Here is a 19,052-nt window from a genome sequence, read left to right as displayed (position 1 = left end):
TTTCTTTATCAGTTCATTTGTCTATTATATATAGGAAGGCTACTGATTTTTGTGTGTTAATTTTGTATCCTGCTACCTTGAAACTTTTGAAAATGCTTATCAGCTGGAAGAGTTTCCTGGTGGAATTTTTAGAGTCATTTTTATATTATAATATCATCTGCAAATAATGATATTTTGACTTTTTGTTTTCAATTTTTTCCCTTAGTCTACTTTAGTTGTCTTACTGCTCTAGCTAAGACTTCACGTACTGTATTCAATTGACTTGGAAAGAGCAAACACCTTGTATTTTTCATGATTTTAGTGAAATTGCTTTGAGTTTCTCTTTACTTAATTTGATGTTGGCTATAGGCTTGACGTAAGCAGGCACTGTTATATTTAGGTATGTCCCTTGTATCTCTAATCTCTCCAGGACTTTTACCATGAAGTGGTGTTAGATTTTATGAAAGGGCTTTTCTCCGTCTAATGAGACGATTATGTGGATTAGGTCTTTTAGTCTATTTATATGGTGATTTAGATTTATTGATTTATGCGTATTGAGCCATGCCTGCATCTGATCACACTTGATCATGTTTTGGGATTCAGTTTGCAAGTATTTTATTGAGAATCTTTGCATATATATTTATGAAGCAAATTGCCCTCTAATTCTCTTTGCTGGATTTTTAATGTGGTTTAGGTGTCAGAGTAACTGTGGCTTGTTCCTTCTGTTTCCATTTTGTGGAATAATTTGATAAGTATTGGAGTTAACACTTTTTTAAAAAAAGTCTGGTAGAATTCTGCAGTAAAAGCATACAGCCTGGCAATGTTTTTGGTTGGGAGACTTTTAATGATTGCTTCTATTTCACTAGGGGGTATAGGTTTGTTTAAATTACTTATCTGATCTTGATTTAAATTTTATAAGTAGTATCTATCAAGAAAATTATCCATTTCTTTTAGATTTTCCAATTAGGTGGGCTTTTTTTTTTTTAAGTCTATTCTTTATTCTCTGGATTTCCTCATGTTATGTTCCCTTTTTTAATTTTCTTAATTTGTGTATTTTCTCTCTGCAGTTTATTTAATTTGGCTAAGGGATTGTCAATATTATTGACTTTTTCAAAGGACAAACTTTTTCTTTAATTGATTCTTTGTATTGTTTGTCATTTGTTTGCTTGTTTCTATTTTATTGACTCCAGCCCTGAGTTTGATTATTTCTTGCCATCTATTCATTTGGAGTGTTACTTCCTTTTGTTCCACAGTTTTCTTGTTTGCTCATTCATTGATTTAATTCTTTGATATTTAACATTTAAATTTTATAGAATATAAAATTTTAAATAAATAAATAATAAATAAATTTTAAATTTTATTTTAACATTTAAATTTTAGAGTCCAGCTAATAACCTTTTGTCAGCTGTACAGTTGGAATGTTTTTTCTTCTGTTCTTCAGGTTGTCTCTTCACTTTGCGGATACATACTTTGCTGTGCAGAAGCTTTTTAATTTTATTCATTCTCTAGGGCATCTTAATTTAGATTCTGTAGTGTAGATGGGGGGGGGGGGATTCTGGGAGTCTTCAACTTAAGAACTACAGTATTTCCTGTGATGTCTACTAGTTCTGACCTTGCACTAGATTGTTGTCTGGTGTCTCCTTAGTGCTTTGGCAAGGAGTTTGCAACCACTGAGACCTGTCCAGGTCATATCTGTCAGGTCTGTCCTCCAATGTTTCAAAACTTACTATGCATTAAAACATCAGATGGATGGATATTGTTATGGATGCCAAATAGTCCAGTATAGAATCAGAATTCTATCTCTACAGCAGTAAAACTCAGGAAAGACATTTACTTCCAGAGGTTAATCTACCTGCAGCCCTTATGTTCATCCTACCAAACTCCAAGTTTACTTAAGGTGATGAGGTCAGATCCTAGATCCAGAGGAAAGGCTACCTTCCTTTGGGTGTAACTGCTTGAGATAAACTTCTCCTAGGCACTTTTCAGCTTGTCAATATTCAGTTCTCAAACCCCTCACAGCTGCTACCCATGGCTGCCTCTTATACTGGATTGTGGATGTTGTTTTCAGGCTCCCTGCCTAATTATTCTTTACTGTTTGCAAGCTTTTAGTGTTAGGTACCTAGTTAGTTACTGGCTAGCTTCAAGGATATTATGACTAGACATCCTCCTTATAAGCATCAGCATGCATAACCAAGAATTAGAACTATAGAATCTATTGATAGATCAGAAAATAGCATCTGAGTCATATCTGTCCTTGGGAGGATGTATGTTATCTTCAACTGCTCAGTAGGTCACTAGTTGAAGGCTACCTAATCTGGTTCCTAAGCCAACCTTAAACAAGTCTTACAGAAAAACTATTTCACAGGATTTAGAAATATACAAAGCCAGCTGAAAATGTATATTTAATTTATCCAGTGGTTTCTCTGCCTTTTGTACACTTTCTCTTGTGAACACATTCAGTTTTTCAATGGTCTCGTTGACCTTGGTCAACTTTTATCCCTTGAGAATGCCCTGCTTCAGTCAGTAATTAACTCTGTCTTTTACACTGTACTCTGTGTAACTTGTCTAAGATCTTCGATGGATAATGGGAAGCCAAAGGAGGTCCTTATGATGCCAGGGTGGCTAGGATTTAGCCAATAGGGTCATTTTTAAGGTGGCACCTGGATATAGTGCCTTGAGCCTTGGAAAGGTACAATGTAGAATTTCTCCACTGCTGACCTCTCCCACAAGGGGAGAGTTGCTATTTTGCCAATCCCCATAGCTGGGTTTGGGACCTGTGACAGGATGAGTCTTTTGTTTTGTGGATGCAATTGCTAATCACTTTTCACCCAGGCCAAATGACCTGCCTCTTCCCATGAGGGAGTCACCTGGCTGGAACTCTCCTACCTACTTTATCATCTCTCCTTGTCCTGCCATGTTTCTCCAAAGCACAATTGACAAGTAAACACTTTCTTTCCCCATCACTCCTGTAGATCACATTAAAAAACAGCCTCACTTTCCTAAAGTTAAATATGAGACACAGGGACACTTTATTCAAAAAGAGTTGGTAGACCTGTAGGTAAGAATACACACCCTAAGATAGAAGAACATGAATTCATATAAGAAAATAAACTTTCAAAGTTCCATCAAGAAATGGTTTCACTAATAGTATTCATAGATAATTTGCTTAATCCATTTTTATCAAGTTTTTCTTACATGCATCTAGGAATCAGGTTTCTAGGCACTGTTTGGTGTGTCTTTTAATGGAAGCTATGAAGAAAATCTGGCTGACTAGACAAGAATATTTCTAGACAAACATAAGATGGTTCATATTGATCAGAACATATTTTCTGCTGGGTGGTGGTGGCCCACGCCTTTAATCCCAGCACTTGGGGGGCAGAGGCAGGCAGATTTCTGAGTTCAAGGCCAGCCTGGTATACAGAGTGAGTTCCAGGACAGCCTGGGCTATAAAGAGAAACCCTGTCTCGAAAAACCAAAAAAACAAAAAAAAAAAAAAATACTTTCTGAAGTATTCACAGAGACTTCTTGTTTATTCAGTTTAGACTCTAGCTTGAGATCACCAAGGAAGTATCAGTGGGTGATTTGCTGAATATTTTCCTCTTGTGAAAGTCAGGCGACTGTTTGATCTTTTGGGGTTTTTAAATCTTCCATGATTATTAAAGTTTCCTTTATGAAATTGCCAATCGCTTTCACCAGGGCTGAATGACTCCCCTCTTCCTACCAGGGAGCCACCTATCTGGAGCTCTTCCACCTTCTTTATTACCACCTCTTGTCCTGTCAAAGTTTTTCCAAGGCACAATTGACCATTAAAAGCTGCATTAATCAATAATCTAATTTGCAAGCTTTCTCATTACCTTAATTTGTAGTGAAGTAATTAATAAAACACACATTTATTGAGGATTCTGTGCTCCAGTGGGCTTTGTGGTGTCAATGGTGAACAGAATATAATGCTTGTGGGCAAAGGTTTGACCCTCTTACTGAATAGTAATTAATTACAATAAATCATGATGTTACAAGGTAGCACAGAGTATTGTAGATTCCTGTGGCGAGTGATAGAAGTCCTCCTAGAAGTGGTGACAGTGTCATTGTGTAGGCCAACTCCCAGGAGGTGTGACTGGGAGTTTTGTGAGATTCTTCTCAATTATTTTAGACTTCAAAGTCCTCATTACAGCCCAGTTCTGTCTTTTTGCTCAGACTGTGGTGCCTCAAAGAAGCCAAGTAATTAATAAGTTTTACTTTTTCTCACCACCTAATTCTGCCTTGTCTTAGTAATCTATGAGGCGTTCATCCCTTTGCTCTGATGCTGTTGAACTCTTCTCGTCTTTACTCTCTTGGTGCTTTAGGCAATTGGTTTTGATTCTTAATCCTGGAAATAATTTCTCCTCCCACTCTTCCTTGTCTATTTTTTTTTTTTTGTGAAATACTTCATTTATTGACTTTTTTCCTTGTCTCTGTACTTTTTAATTTCTTATACACAAACTAGAAAAAATAAAATGTATTGCTTATTACAAAATGTTAGTGTGGAAAGTGACAAAAAATACGTATTAAGAAAAAATTGAAAACATCTGTCTTGTCATCACCTACCTTGGTATATATATCATATGTACATTCACACACAGGGAATCAAGTGGATTCTTTGTTGTATGTGTGGTGCTAACATTCAAACCCAGGACTTTCACACGCTAAGCAAGTAGACTACTATTGAGCTACACCACCAATCCAAGTGTACTTCCTTGTCACCTGTGGTTCTTGCTGACCTTATGTTATGGTCACCTGTAAGCTTAATTGGAATGACTAAGTTAATCTTTCATTATTGGACACTGAAAATAGCCCTTAGAGGAGTAGCCTTGTCATTAAATCTTTGAATATACTCATAAAGTGTTATGAAAAGTCTAGCTATAGTAGAATTGCTTTCACGCTCCCCATCCCAACTGAAATACTGATTCCTACTGGTGGATGGGTTTGGTTCTTAGGTCTAGATAAAATTACAGAGAGTCAAAAATCAAAGGGTGGAAACTGAATATCTTGAAAGAGCTAATCCAAGTATAAGAATTCCAGAGATATGATATAGAATAATTTGTTACTCCTGGTTTTAGGGAGGATGTAGGTAGAAGCACGGGCAGCTCTTGTACTTACGTGGGTGTTTCTACATAGAGTAGCAGTCCAGCTTGCAGGGCCAGCATGACTACTAAACTCAGCCTAACCATCTGCTCAGCATTCAGCCTCACTGAGGATATTTTAACTGTCTGCACTGTATTTCCTGTGCTTATAAAATAGTGTTGCTGATAAAGTCTGGTTTCTAGAGGGCTTGGGAAATATAAAGGACTCAATGCATGTGACGTTGTCAGCACATAGCATAGTCTCAAAGTATCAATATTATGAAGGTATAAGAATAGGCCAGTGCCAGGAACTTGGCTTCTAACTCCAGCCTCAAGAGAATGACATTTGGATGCTTATGTAATATGTTGTTCTTTCTGAACCACATTTCTTTGATAGAAAAATACAAAGATTAAGATAGCATCAAAAATATCTTCCAGTTACATGTGCAATTCTATAAAGCATGACGTTACCATGTTTTTTTTTTTAAACAGAGAATTATCTAGAAAAGTGTAAACTTGATGTTATCAAACCTAGTCCTGTTAGAGATAATTTTAGCCCTCTGTCTTATTTATTTCTTTTTGTCTTTGTGTATACATATGTGTGTGCACGTGTGTACATATGTATATGTGCTCATTTGTATGTGTCTGTGTGCGTGAAGTTTGTCTATCACTCATTTTCTATCTTACTTTTTGAGTCAGGGTCTCTCAGCCTGCAGCTTGCTTGTTCAGTTAGCCTGGCTGTCCAGTAAGGCCTGGGATCTGCCTGTCTCCCAAGTCAAGGAGTCCAAACTCACACCGGCTGACCTGCCATTTACATGAATGCTAGAGAATGCTAGAGATGGGACTAGATCCACAGGTTTCTTTGACTGGCTTTTACTGATTGAGCCATCTCCACAACTTTATAATTTTTAATAACTGCTATTAAAAATATAGTTCTTTGAACCTTGCAGGTGTGAATGGTATAAAAAGTAAAGGATGAACAAACACAAGACACTGTGTTAACTCTGAGTAACATATGCATTAAATATTTAAGTGTTTAAATTAAAAAATGAACCTTTGATCAAGAAAAAATGTAGTGAATGTGTTTGGCATATGATATTATGAAATTAGACTGTAATCCTGTGGTCTGTTCTGAGAGAAGGTGGCCCAAAGATACAGTTATGAGAGAAAGTGTGTGTGTGTGTACATCTGTTTGTATCTCTGTTCATCTACATCCTTTCTCTTTAGGATCATTCTTTTTTCTGTTTTATCTGAAAATTTAAAGCTTATTAATGTCATTATTCTGTCTGTGCATGTGACATGCTATATCAATTCCAAATAGGAAAAGCTTAATGTTTGTTATAGGTTTTGTGGATTAATAGGCAGAAAATTAATATGTCTATATACCCTTTTTATTCGGCATACAGAAACTTCCAGAATGTATTATTGTATTTCATAATTTGATATTTACTTATGTATTCTCACTTCAGAAGCATGTATACTAAAATTGAGACAATTCAGAGATGATTAGCATGACCCCTATGACATGCATGTCAGTAGGTTTTTCTTTCAAAGAAGTATATCAATGAAAATAAAACATCCGAGTTTGAGACTTCTGATCTCTAGATCTGTACTATAAAAGTAGAAAAATTTGTGATATTTTAAGACACAAAATCTCTGGCTATTTGTTGTAGCAGCAAAAAGAAACTCATATAGCATGGTAGCACTTTGCTCACCTGCTTAGAAAAGGACATTTTAGATGTCCTATAAGTATCACGAAGAAAATAATGTTATGACTAATAGTTAAATTTTGTGGGCTATTTAGCATCTCTGAAGATTAGTTCTTACATTTACAACCTCTTCATCTTCTCTAGAGCAGTTCTATGAAGCTATTTATTTGTTTGGATGATAGGGTATGTTTATCTTCCTCCAGGAATAAGACAGACTCAAATTTCCCCATTTTATGCACTTTTTATATCCATAAAATGTTCCAGTTTCCCCATAATACCGAAGTAAACATTTAAATCCCTTAGAAATCATTTATTTTACTAGTACCAGGAGGTGAGTTCTTATCTAAAGAATGCCATAGTGTTTGGAAGAAATAGCAGACCATGAAGTATAGGAATTGCTTTTTAATGGACCCTGTAGTTTGGACGTACTCCCAAGATGCTTGCTTTCCTCTGTGCCTAAGAATAAGAAAATGTTCTCTATCAGATTTTGCATTAGTAAAGTTTTTTTTTTTCAATCTGTAGATTGCTGATTTGGCTTATTGACTATGTCCTTTGGCTTACAGAAGCTTCTGGTTTCATGAGGTCCCATTATCAATTCTTGATCTTAGAACCTGAACCATTAGAGTTCTGTTTAGAAAACTTCTCCCCATGCCAATGGATTCAAGGCTCTTTCTCTCTTTCTCTTCTATTAGATTCAGTGTATCTAGTTTTATGTTGAGATCCTTGATCCACTTGGACTTGAGCTTTGTGCAAGGTGACAAATCTATTTTAACTTTTCTACATATGGACTGCCAGTTAGACCAGAACCATTTGTTGAAGACACTTTCTTTTTTTTCCCATTATATATGTTTGGCATCTTTGTCAAAGATCAAGTGCCATAAATGTGTGGTTCTATTTCTGGGTCTTCAATTCTATTCCATTGATCAACCTGTCTGTCTCAGTACCAGTTCCATGTGGCTTTTAGCACAATTGCTCTACAGTATAGCTTGAGGTTGGAGATGATGATTTCTCCAGAAGTTCTTTTATTGTTAAGGATTGTTTTCCTTATCCTGAGTTTTTTGTTTTTCCATATGAGATTGAGAATTCCTCTTTCCAGGTCTGCGAAGAATTATGTTGTAATTTTGATGGGGATTGTGTTGAATTTGTAGATTGATTTTGATAGTACGGCCATTTTTACTATGTTAATCTAACCAATCCATGAGCATGGGAGATGTCTACATTTTCTGAGGTTTCTTCGATTTATTCTTGAGAGACTTTGCCCTGGCCCATGGGGATTTGATGAGACCCTAGGGAAGGAGGCGAAAGAATGAAGGGAAAAGAGACACAAAGAATGCAAGCAAGTCTGGAGTTCTGATTAAGCTCTGAAACTTTAATTTCAGGGGCAGCTTATAAAGACACAGCAAAACGGGAAGTTTGGTCAAGGGTCATTGCTTAGGGCTATCCCACTATTGAATCATAAGACCATCTCACTGCCATATATTTATTGCTCTAGATCATCCCACTGTCATATCCTTATTGCCCTAGACCAGCCCACTGTCATAACTGGCTCCCAGGGAATGCCAGACATTCTTTAAGTTCCTGGGACCTGAGATCCTTTCTTAACCTTGTATTGACTAGGTTTCCCAGAATAGCAGGTAATTTACTGGGTTTGGCTCCTGGCAAGACTTGAAGTTCTTGTCAGACAGATCTTGCACTTGTTTAGTTAGGGTTACCCCAAGATATTTCATATTACTTGTGACTATTGTGAAGGCTGTTATTTCCTTATTTTTCCTCTCATCCCATTTATCATTTGTATAAAGGAAGGCTACAGATTTGTTTGACTTAATTTTATATCTAGTCACTTTGCTGAAGTTGTTTATCAGTTATAGAAGTTCTCTGGTAGAATTTTTGGGGTTGCTTTTGTATACTATCATATCATCTACAAATAGTGATACCTTGACTTCTTCTTTGAGGGCTAATATCCAATATATATAAAGAACTCAAGAAGCTAACCTCCAACAAAACCAAACAACCCAATCAAAAAGTGGGGTATAGAGCTAAACAGAGAATTCTCAGCAGAGGAATATTGACTGGCTGAGCAGCATTTAAAGAAATGTTCAAAGTCCTTAGCAATCAGAGAAATACAAATCAAAATAACCCTGAGATTTTATCTTACACAAATCAGAATGGCTAAGATAAAAAACTCAGGTGATAGCAGATGTTGGCAAGGATTTGGAGAAAGAGGAACACTCTTCCAATTATGGTGGGATTGCAAACCTGGTATAACCACTCTGGAAATCAACCTGGAGGTTCCTCAGAAAATTGGAAATAGATGTACCTAAAGACCCAGATATACCACTCTTGGGCTGTGGGGGAAAAAAATAGAGCTGCAGCAGTGGATTCCTGGAGTCTTCCAAGCGCTGCGGCGGGTCTCACATGCAGGAAGAGGTCTAATGTTCCAGTGGCCTGGAGGCTTTGGCAGTGGCAGGAAGAAGTCCTTGGTTCCAAAAGATTTATTGTCATGGCGGATGGTGGATGGATCTGGGTGTACCCCTGTAAAACTCAGGCCAGTCCCGAGTTAAATAGGGAGGGAGAAAGGGGGAGGGTCTGGGGAGGCATGCTTAATTTGCTCCACCCTCTGGCCTTCATTAGTGTGTAAATCCCTAGGCCCTGAGGCCTCTAGTCACACCCTCTACATCTGCACTTTGGGAGGGGCTGTCCTACGTGACTGAACAATGTAATTCTATGGAGACTAGACTGCTTTTCCGGACCCTGGGTTCTAGGGGCACGCCGAACTCCTGCCAGTTCTCATGTAGAGTCTCGAGGTTCTAGGCAACTGCCCAACCATGACCCAGAATACCCTTATGCAGTCCCACATTGGGCATATACCCAAAAGACACCCCACCATGTCACAGGGACATGTGTTCCACTATGTGCATAGTGGCCTTATCTGTGATAACCAGAAACTGGAAAAACCCAGATGTCCCACAACAGAAGAATGGACACAGAAAATGTGGTTATGCTACACAATGGAATACTATTCGGCTACTAAGACCAAGAACATCATGAATTTTGGAGGCAAATGAGTAGAACTAGAAAATATCATCCTAAGTGAGGTAACTCAGACCCAAAAGGACACGCATGGTATGTCCTCAATAATAAGTGGATATTAGAAAAAAAAGAAGTACAAAATATGCAGGATACAATCCACAAAACTCGAGAAGGTTAATAAGCCAATGGGCTCAAGTGAGGATGCCTCAATCTCAGTTGGGAGGGAGAAGAAAGCAATCATGCAGAGCGAGAGAGGGACCTGGGGGAGGGAAGCGGGGGAGGGTGATATGCAACCTGGGGTGGGAGGTGGGTGAAGCCTCTAGAATGTACCAGAGATCTGGGAAGTGAAGGATTCTCAAGACTCAAAAAGAGAGACCTTAGATGAAATGTCCTACAGTGGGGAGAGGAAAATTTTAGAGTCTACCTCCAGTAGAAAGATAGGGCATCAAGTGTGGGATAGGGTTGTCATTTCACAGTCAAAAACTCTGACCCAGAATTGTTCCCCTCTAAAAGACCTGCAGGGCAAAAATGGAGAAGAGCCTGATGGAAAGGATACCTGGTCCAACTTGGAATCTATCTCAAGGGGAGGCTCCAAGGCCTGACACGATTACTGATGCTATGGTGTGCTTACAGACAGGAGCCTAGCATGGCTGTCTTTTGAGAAGCCCAACAAGCAGGTAACTGAGACAGACACAGGTACATATACCCAACCAATGGTCTGAAGTCAGGGACCCCTGTGATTGAATTAGGGAAAGGCTGGAAGAAGCTGAGGAGGTGGGGGACCCTATAAGAAGATCAGCAGTTTCACGTAACCTGGACCCTTGGGATCTCTCAGATACTGAGCTGCCAATTAGGCAGCATACAGGAGCTGGTGCGAGGCCAGTGACACATATACAGCATAGGACTGCCTGGACTGACCTCAGTGAGTGAGGATGCACCTAACCCTTGAGAGATTTGGGGCCTCGGGGAGTGGGGAGACCTGGCAGGGAGTGGGGTTGGTTGGGGACATCCTCTTGGAGACAAGGAGGAAGAGAAATGCTTTGAGGAGGGTGGATTGGGAGAGAGGTAATGACTGAACTATAACAAGAAAAGTAATAAAAATCAATAAGGAAGTGTCATCCATTAGTAGTGCAGTGTATAACTTCTAGCTGTGGTACCCAAAGCCCAACCTTTGCTTTTTCAATGAACATTTAGTTCAATGGTATTATGGCTCTGTTACCATATGTATCCAGGAACAGGCTTCCCAGATGCACATTGTGATTAAAGCTGTAGAAATGCTTTTCTTTCTCCTATTGATGGTGACTGAAAGTGTCAGGTGATCTCAGACACCAGAAGATTACCTCACTGTCTCGATAAGACTGTCAAAGAGTAATTCCACATGACCCATCACATAAATCTCTCACCTAAATCTGAAATAAACATAGTGTAACCCACTAAAACCTTAGTATTTATTTCTAGCATTGGCCTAATTATCTTTAATCTTCAAATACAGAAAAAAATACCATGTAATTTTACCATTATCCAGCTTTCATTTTCTCTTGAAAATATATTCAAGAGATAGATCTGGAGAAAAATGACTATGTTGCACAAATAAAGTATTGACTTGTTTGTTCTTTTTTGTGATTTATTTATTTATTTTTAAATCAAATAATAATTTTTACTTATTCACACAGGGGTTATAAACACAAAAAGGCAGAACATGGGGAAGGGGATGACACTGGAGTGTGGATGTTCAGGGGAAGTACAGATATCTTTCAGAACAGGGTATCGGCTGGGTGAAGGTTCAGGGGACAGGGCACTATGACTCTGCCTATGATTCACTTGTTCTTATCTAAGTTGGTATTATCCAACAAGGCTACCTATTTACAAGGTCTATGACTGCTCAGGCTGGTAAATTTCCATAAAAGCTGCCTGTTTACAATAGCTTATAGTCATCTGTTTCAATGTTTTCCCATAGAGACACAAGACTTGGTGTTAGTATACATGTATGACAGGCCTATTGCTGATTTTAGGCCTATGGCTGATTATAGGCCTTCAGTGTATAAGCAGGGCTGCCCCTGACATCTCCTCTCTTCTCTAAGTATAGAAGGGCTGTGGTGATTCTAATCATGTGAAGGTGGGGATAGAGGCCTGACCTCCAGTAATTGAAGGGGACTTTGCAATCCCTTGTTTCACTGTCTGAAGAGACCTCCAAAAATTGCAAAGGACTTTATTGGACTTGATTTACTCTTCTACAATAGAAAAGACTGTGTACAGATCTTGACTGTGTACAGCCCTTAAAGAATAATGTTTCCTTTATATAGATAAGACAGGGATGGTTAAAGAAAGCATGAAAAAGGTCAGAGAAGGCCCTGAGAAAAGACAGAGAGAGAAAGAGAAAGATGAGGGCTGGTAAAAGAATTGGTTTTCAACCTCTCCATGGTTGTCAACCCTACTTCCTCCCATCTTGGAACCATTAATTGGGTTATTTTTGCTTATTTCTTTTGGTCCCTGGGCCTTAACTAACTGGCTAACTTTATGAAACAACAGATAAATAATTTGGTAGCAAAACCTATTCAGATACATTATCATAAGTTAACTATGGAGGACCATGAGACTCAAGATGAGGTTGTTACTCTATCCAGGGTGTTCCCAAAACCCATCTCCACCCAACCTAAAAGAGGGGACTTCTGCCCCTAGACCAAGCAGAGAGGGGCCACCCAGAACCCCCTCTGACTGGCGATCTAAATTCTTGCTTAGGCTGCGAGGCTAAGCACTGCAAGGGAATATAAATAAAAGTTAAAAATAATCTCTCTGGGTTCCCTGAGGGACAAGCCTGACTGCATAGGGGTTGATGTCAAAAGTATCTCCTCTCCAGGAAAAAGACTTTGGGATGGATATGGCCCTCATGCCTCATGGACAACAACAGGGGGACTGGAGCCATTGTAAAGAATTGTTCGTTCTTCAAACAAAACAAAACAAAACAAAAAACAAACAAACAAACAAACAAAAAATAAACTTCTGTATAATGTTTCCATACATGAGAAAGCCATATACAAAGGACTACTAACAAAAGCTATTGAGATAGAAATACTTGTTGTATGCACGTATGAAGATTCCACGTTGTCTTCTACTTTTAAAATCTCACAAGGCTTTTTTATTCATTTCCTCACTGGTCTCATTGTATACAGGTAAACATGGAAATGTCTTTGCAAGCCCAGCCTAGCCCTCATCAGGGTTGGAAGGTCAAGACTCCACAGACTAAGACTTCACTTCAATTACAGAGGTTCCAGGAATAAATTCTTAAAAAAATTGTGGTTTATCTTATTTCTAAAGGAATAACTTGAAACTGAGAGTACAGTGAAGGAAGTTATGTACAGATGTGTTTGGAGAGAACATTCCATATAGTTCTACTAGAAAAGGTGAGAACAAAGGTACATAGATAAATGGTGGAGCCAACAAAATAAATGCCAAAGCTCTTCACCTGTCTGAACTTAAGTCTACCAAGGAGATTAATCAAGTGTTGGTCATGCATAGGCTGAGGTCAAATCGACAAGAATGTCCTGCACTGTGATGGAGTAGAAATAAAGTTTAGTTTTAGAAGAGATGGTAAGAGCTCAATAATTCTCTCTTTCCTCAGGCTGGTTATTTTCTAGTCTCAAGAAGGATCCTCTAATTTATTTCTTTTGCTAGAAGCTGTCAATGAATTTACACAAAAATATAACCCTTGTGTAATTGTGAGCTAAGAGACGGGAATATGGGACATGCAACAATCATATAAAGCCTGTAATTGTGGTTCCTGGGAGTGGAGACTCAATAATTGGATTAGGTAAAACTCAAAGTCTAGATGCCTGTTGCAGGAAACATAGGAGTGTGCTTCCATGAGGGGAGAACCAACTTGGCTATATTAGTTTTCATGCTATTCCCAGCGGCCAGTAGCAAGTGGGCATCAAGAATGGAAACCCATGATGGTATCCATAGTTTTGACTTCTGTTCAAGGTTTTCTCACAGAAAGACTACTGTCCATGTTCCATATTAAATGTAGCATGTAGAGTTGGTTGACAATATTGAAACAAGTTTATCTCGATTCTTATGAAGAATGTTGTCCCAAAAGATCAGATGTCTGATGATTGGGTGTGTGAAGACTGTCTTGTATGAAACAACTGCAAGTGAAAGTTTGGTCATAAAGAAGTCAGGGCTCCTACTCACAAAATCAATTACTTTTGTCATTTTGCTGATTCAAGATACACTCCAGTGGCTATCATCTGGGTAGCATTCTACATTACTTTCCTAGCCCAAACTTATTAGAAAAAGGTGAGATCAAGTGGGATTGTCCCTGTATCACTCAACAAGCTGGATAGTTGCTCTCTCTTTTTAAATAATTGGGAAATGCTGGATGTAAATTCATTTGAAATTAGCATAATTTGCTATGTTTTTTATTTTAATATGCAGGAAATAGTATACCAGGCTCCATTATGAGTTACAGAATGATTTCATTAGCATAATTGAAACAGATGCTATTTCTTATGATAATAGGTAAATGTGCAAAAAGATATTAAGCTACTGTCTTCAGACTTTTTTTTTAATGCTGCAATGTGTTTTCAGGCAAACAACTTTAACAATGACATCCACGAGCATACAGTCAAAAGGATAATAAAACAAATTAAAAAATTTCAGCCAAGTTAGTCCTCTCTTGGGAAGCACCAGGTTAGAAAATTAGTCATTTTTGTTTGCAAATTAATGAGATATAATTGGAATAAATTGTTTCCTTTAATGTCTTAGCACAATGGCTATAGTCCTATGAATAACTAGACTTTGTTTCAATGCCATAATATAGGTTTAAAATGCTAAGGAACATAAAATGGGTTTGATTTCAAAATTGGGAGTATATGTATGTGTATAAGGAAATATCTTGATGGTACCCAAGTCTGCACATGGTATTAATTTATGTTCTACAGGTACTTTATATGTACAATTGAAAGCAGATTAAATAGCATTTTTAATGGACTGGAATTGTCACTGTAACATGCCATGTGAGGGCACTATATACTATTAATGGCTTAATAGTTTCCTTGGTTAGAGTTACTATTACTGTGATAACACACCATGACCAAAGCAACATGGGAAGGGAAGGGTTTATTTCATCCACAGTTCCATGTAACAGTTCATTATCAAAAGTATTGAGGGCAGGAATTCACGAAGAGCAGGAACCTGGAGGCAGGAGCTGATGGAGAGACCATAGAAAGATGCTTCTTACTGGCTTGCTCCCCATGACTTACTCAGTATGCTTTGTTATAGAACTCAGGGACTCACAGATACTGAAGCAGCAATCAAGGAGCCTGCATGAGTCTGTGTTAAGTCCTCTGCTTATATGTTATGGTAATTGGCTTGGTATTTTTCTAGGACTCTTGACAGTGGGAGGAGGAAATATCTCTGACTCGTTTGCCTCATGAGCCTTGATGTGAAGTTTTGTGTCTGGTCTTATTGTATCTTGCACCATGTTCAATGGATGTCTCTGGGATGCCTGCACTTTTAGAGGTGCTGAGAGAAGTGAATCTGAGGGAGAAGATTGGAAGGTATATAGAGAGGGGAAGCTGCAATGCATGAGAGAAGAATAAATAAATAAAAAAGGAGGATACAGGCTGGTGGTCCTGTGTTCTTTCCTGTGCCAGTGAGTTAATGGTGTCTTTTGAGGAGCAAGCAGTCTATATTGTGATGACTTGAATGCATCATTTTTTATAGAAAAAATGCATTATTTTAAAGAAATGTTTGTCTAATACCATGTTTACTTTTGTAAGCCTTTCATATTAATCGTATCTCAATTTATGATTCGTTTTACATCATACCTGTTTCTTTATGTGTAGTGGGCTTATGATCCCATAAACCCATTATAAGTTCAAAACATTGTAAATCAAAACACATTGACTGCACCTAACTTACTGAGGATTTTAGTTTAACTTAGTTTACCCTAAACAGGCTCAATACATTCCTACAGCAAGCTACAACAACCAAATTTAAAGCCCATTTTACAAAAAGTTTCATATTTTTTATTGAATAGTGTATCCAAAAATGTCTGCAATCTTTGTATAACATGGTTATTTACAGTGTGGATTACATAGTTAACCAGAAGCTATGGCTTATTGCTGCTACCCAGAATCATGACTGAATAACATACTTTATTCCTCACTCAGAGAGTGATTTGTTCAGTGTTCAAGGTATGGTTTATATTGAGTGAGAACAGCTTCTGTACTTTTGTGAAATTGAAAGATTTAATTAGTTTAAATCTTAAATCTTTAGCAGTAAATCTACAAGCACTGTCTGTAACAATGTTTTAGAAATACTGAGTTTCCTGATCCCCAAACACACTACACCTATATGTTGAACTTTAAAGGGTTTTCTTCAGCAATGCTGGAAATGATACTGTCTTGGGCATACACATGAAATCGTTCTAACTGTTTCTCTGTTTTGTTCTGTCTTCATCTTAAACATGATATTATAAATAATCTAAAGGAATTATGTAAAAATGTGCAATATTTTAAATGTGTATATTCATTTCTGTTTATCTTCATTGTTTACATTCATTTCTGATGAGCTTTATTCCTTCTGCAAAATTTGAAGATATTTACAGATTATAATTTCTGTCAACTAAATAGCTTCTTACACTATTAGTGCCAAGGAGTCTATAGATTTATCTTCTGTTAAGAAGTCTATAGATGGTTGTGCTGTCAGTATTTTTCCATTGGGGGACAGTTTTGTGCACTGTGTATTCAGATGTTGATTTCTATATCTAGACATCTGTTTGTAGTCCAGAAGTTGGCGTGGTCAAGCATCTCCAGTCAAAAATTGTTTTCCATCATCTCTGATTGATTGATAAAGAGCTGATCAGCCTATGGCTGTGCAGGAGAGGACAGAGGAGGTAGGACATCTGAGCCCAGTGAGGGAGTACCAAAAGAGATCAAAGAGGAGAGGGAGAAGGAGGAGAGGAAGAAAAGAAGGGGTAGAACAACTATGTGGAGAGACCAGGAGGAGTCATCATGAGGACACACATGGAGCAGAGTGAGCCAGAACAAAACTCAAATTAAAGGGAAAGGACCATGTGGCTGGGAAATAGGCAGCCTTAGTTGGTTAGAATAGCTCAGAATGTGCCCAGCACAGTGCCAGCAGCTTGTAAATAAGAGTACAAGGTCTCTATGTTGTTTACTGGGGAGCTAAAACAAGCTAGAGTGAGCATAGAAACACCCTAAAGTTATTGAGGAACAAAGGGGGTAAGGCAACCCCCTCCAAATTACTATTACATTTTCTTCCATGACTTTCGGGTTCCATTTTCTTACAGGAGATTAGCTTTTATTTGTTTGTTTGTTCATTTGTTTGTTTATTCTGTGTAAAAAGGTTTCTCTGTCTTCTCAGGAAAGGGTCCTTTTAAGACCTTTGTTGAAGTGCTCAATTGTGATTTTTTTTTAAAAAAAATTTTTCTCTATTTTGTTCTATAGAACTTTGAAAACTGTTGACTATTATTCAAAATATTAAACTCAGCCAGAAAATTTTTTTTCTCATTTTAGGCCTTGGAGTTTCGTTCTCAAATTTTGATACAATTATTTGTTGGTTTAATTTTTGTTAGTTTACATATCTCTTCATTATTTATGATTCTAACTTCCTTAAAAAATTAAATTTTCTTGCTTGATTTTCTTTTAATTATTAATCAAATTGTTCTGTTTGTTCACATGTGTAGTAAAGTAGATTGTATTGACAGGGCTTTTTGAACAGTATAGTGCTGAGACTGCATTCATTAACATCTTATGAGGAGAGTTGGTTTTGTTTCCATTAGGTTTTTCCTTGATTCACCTTTTGTGGTAAAAAGGATCTGAAACCTCTGCTCAGAATCTCCTCCATGTCTCTGTTCAGCAGACAGCCTGGTAACTGATGACCATGGTACAGATGGTGGGCACAGGGATGAATTACCAGTGTGGCTTTTTCTATCATGGACACAGTCTGCAATCAGAGCAATTTTGAGCCTGCAAATATTTATTCATTGATTCATAAATCATGTAAGCCTATATTTTTACTCTTGGCTTCTAGATACTGAACTGATTTAGGAATGAATATAGTTTAAAACAAACAACAAAAAACAAACAACCCCCTCCCAAATAAAAAACAAACCCAACCCCCCCCCAAAATCAAACAAACAAATTCTCCCCTCATGCCAAATAATAGAATCTCACCTAGAGTAGTTTTCTTATATCGAATGGTAAGTTTTCTGTTTTTTTTATTTCTATTGCTATCATATATTTTAAATAATTAGGTTTTATTTTAATATTTTGTCATAATTTGTAATTATAATCCATGTTAAATTTAATATAATGAAACAACTCCAACTTTGCTAAAATGAGAACTTTAATATGATCTGATACTAAAATTCTATAAAATTTTCCATATAATACTACGACATTTTCTTTTCAAACTACTTAAATAAATCTACTAATTAGCTATCTACACAGTATGATCTATAGTACCTATCTGCTCAAGTCAATGGGCCTGACGATACTAAATTGTTCCTATTTGGCATGTCTACACAATTTTATTACATTATTATCAAAGTATGCCCACAATATGAAGAATGACATTTATAGAAAAGTATATTTTTCAGCTACCATATTTATTTACTACTATAAATTAATGTTGTCATTATTCGTAGACCTTGGTCTACTAAATTAGCCTTAAAATGAGATATTCTTTCTCTTGGAGATAGTCTTGAAAGTTAGGTTCTTCCAATACCTAAAAGTGAATTTCTTGTTGAAGACATGTAAGTCAGCCAACCTAAGTCAAAGGTACAGTTTTAGTCAGAGTTCTTTTGCTGTGAGGAGACACCAACTAAAGCAATTCTCATGAAAGAAAGCACTTAACTGGGGTTTTGCTTACAGTTTCAGAGGTCTAGTCTATCATTAAAATGGTGGGGAGCATGGCAGCATGCAGGTTGGCGCTGGAGCAGTGTTTGAGAGCTAAGTCATAGGCACACATATATATATATATATATATATATATATATATAGAGAGAGAGAGAGAGAGAGAGAGAGAGACAGAGACAGAGACAGAGACAGAGAGAGAAATAGAGAGACAGAGACAGACAGGAGACAGACTTTGGACTTGGCATGGGCTTTGCTTCAAAGCCCACTTCCAGGGACATGTTTCCTCCAACAATGCCACATCTCCTAATTTTTTCCAATACTGCCACTTCCTTGTGACCAAGCATTTAGATCTG

This window comes from Grammomys surdaster, unplaced genomic scaffold (assembly GCF_004785775.1).
Source record: "Grammomys surdaster isolate TR1022 unplaced genomic scaffold, NIH_TR_1.0 229, whole genome shotgun sequence".
NCBI lineage: Eukaryota > Metazoa > Chordata > Mammalia > Rodentia > Muridae > Grammomys > Grammomys surdaster.
This window is presented reverse-complemented; position numbering follows the sequence as displayed.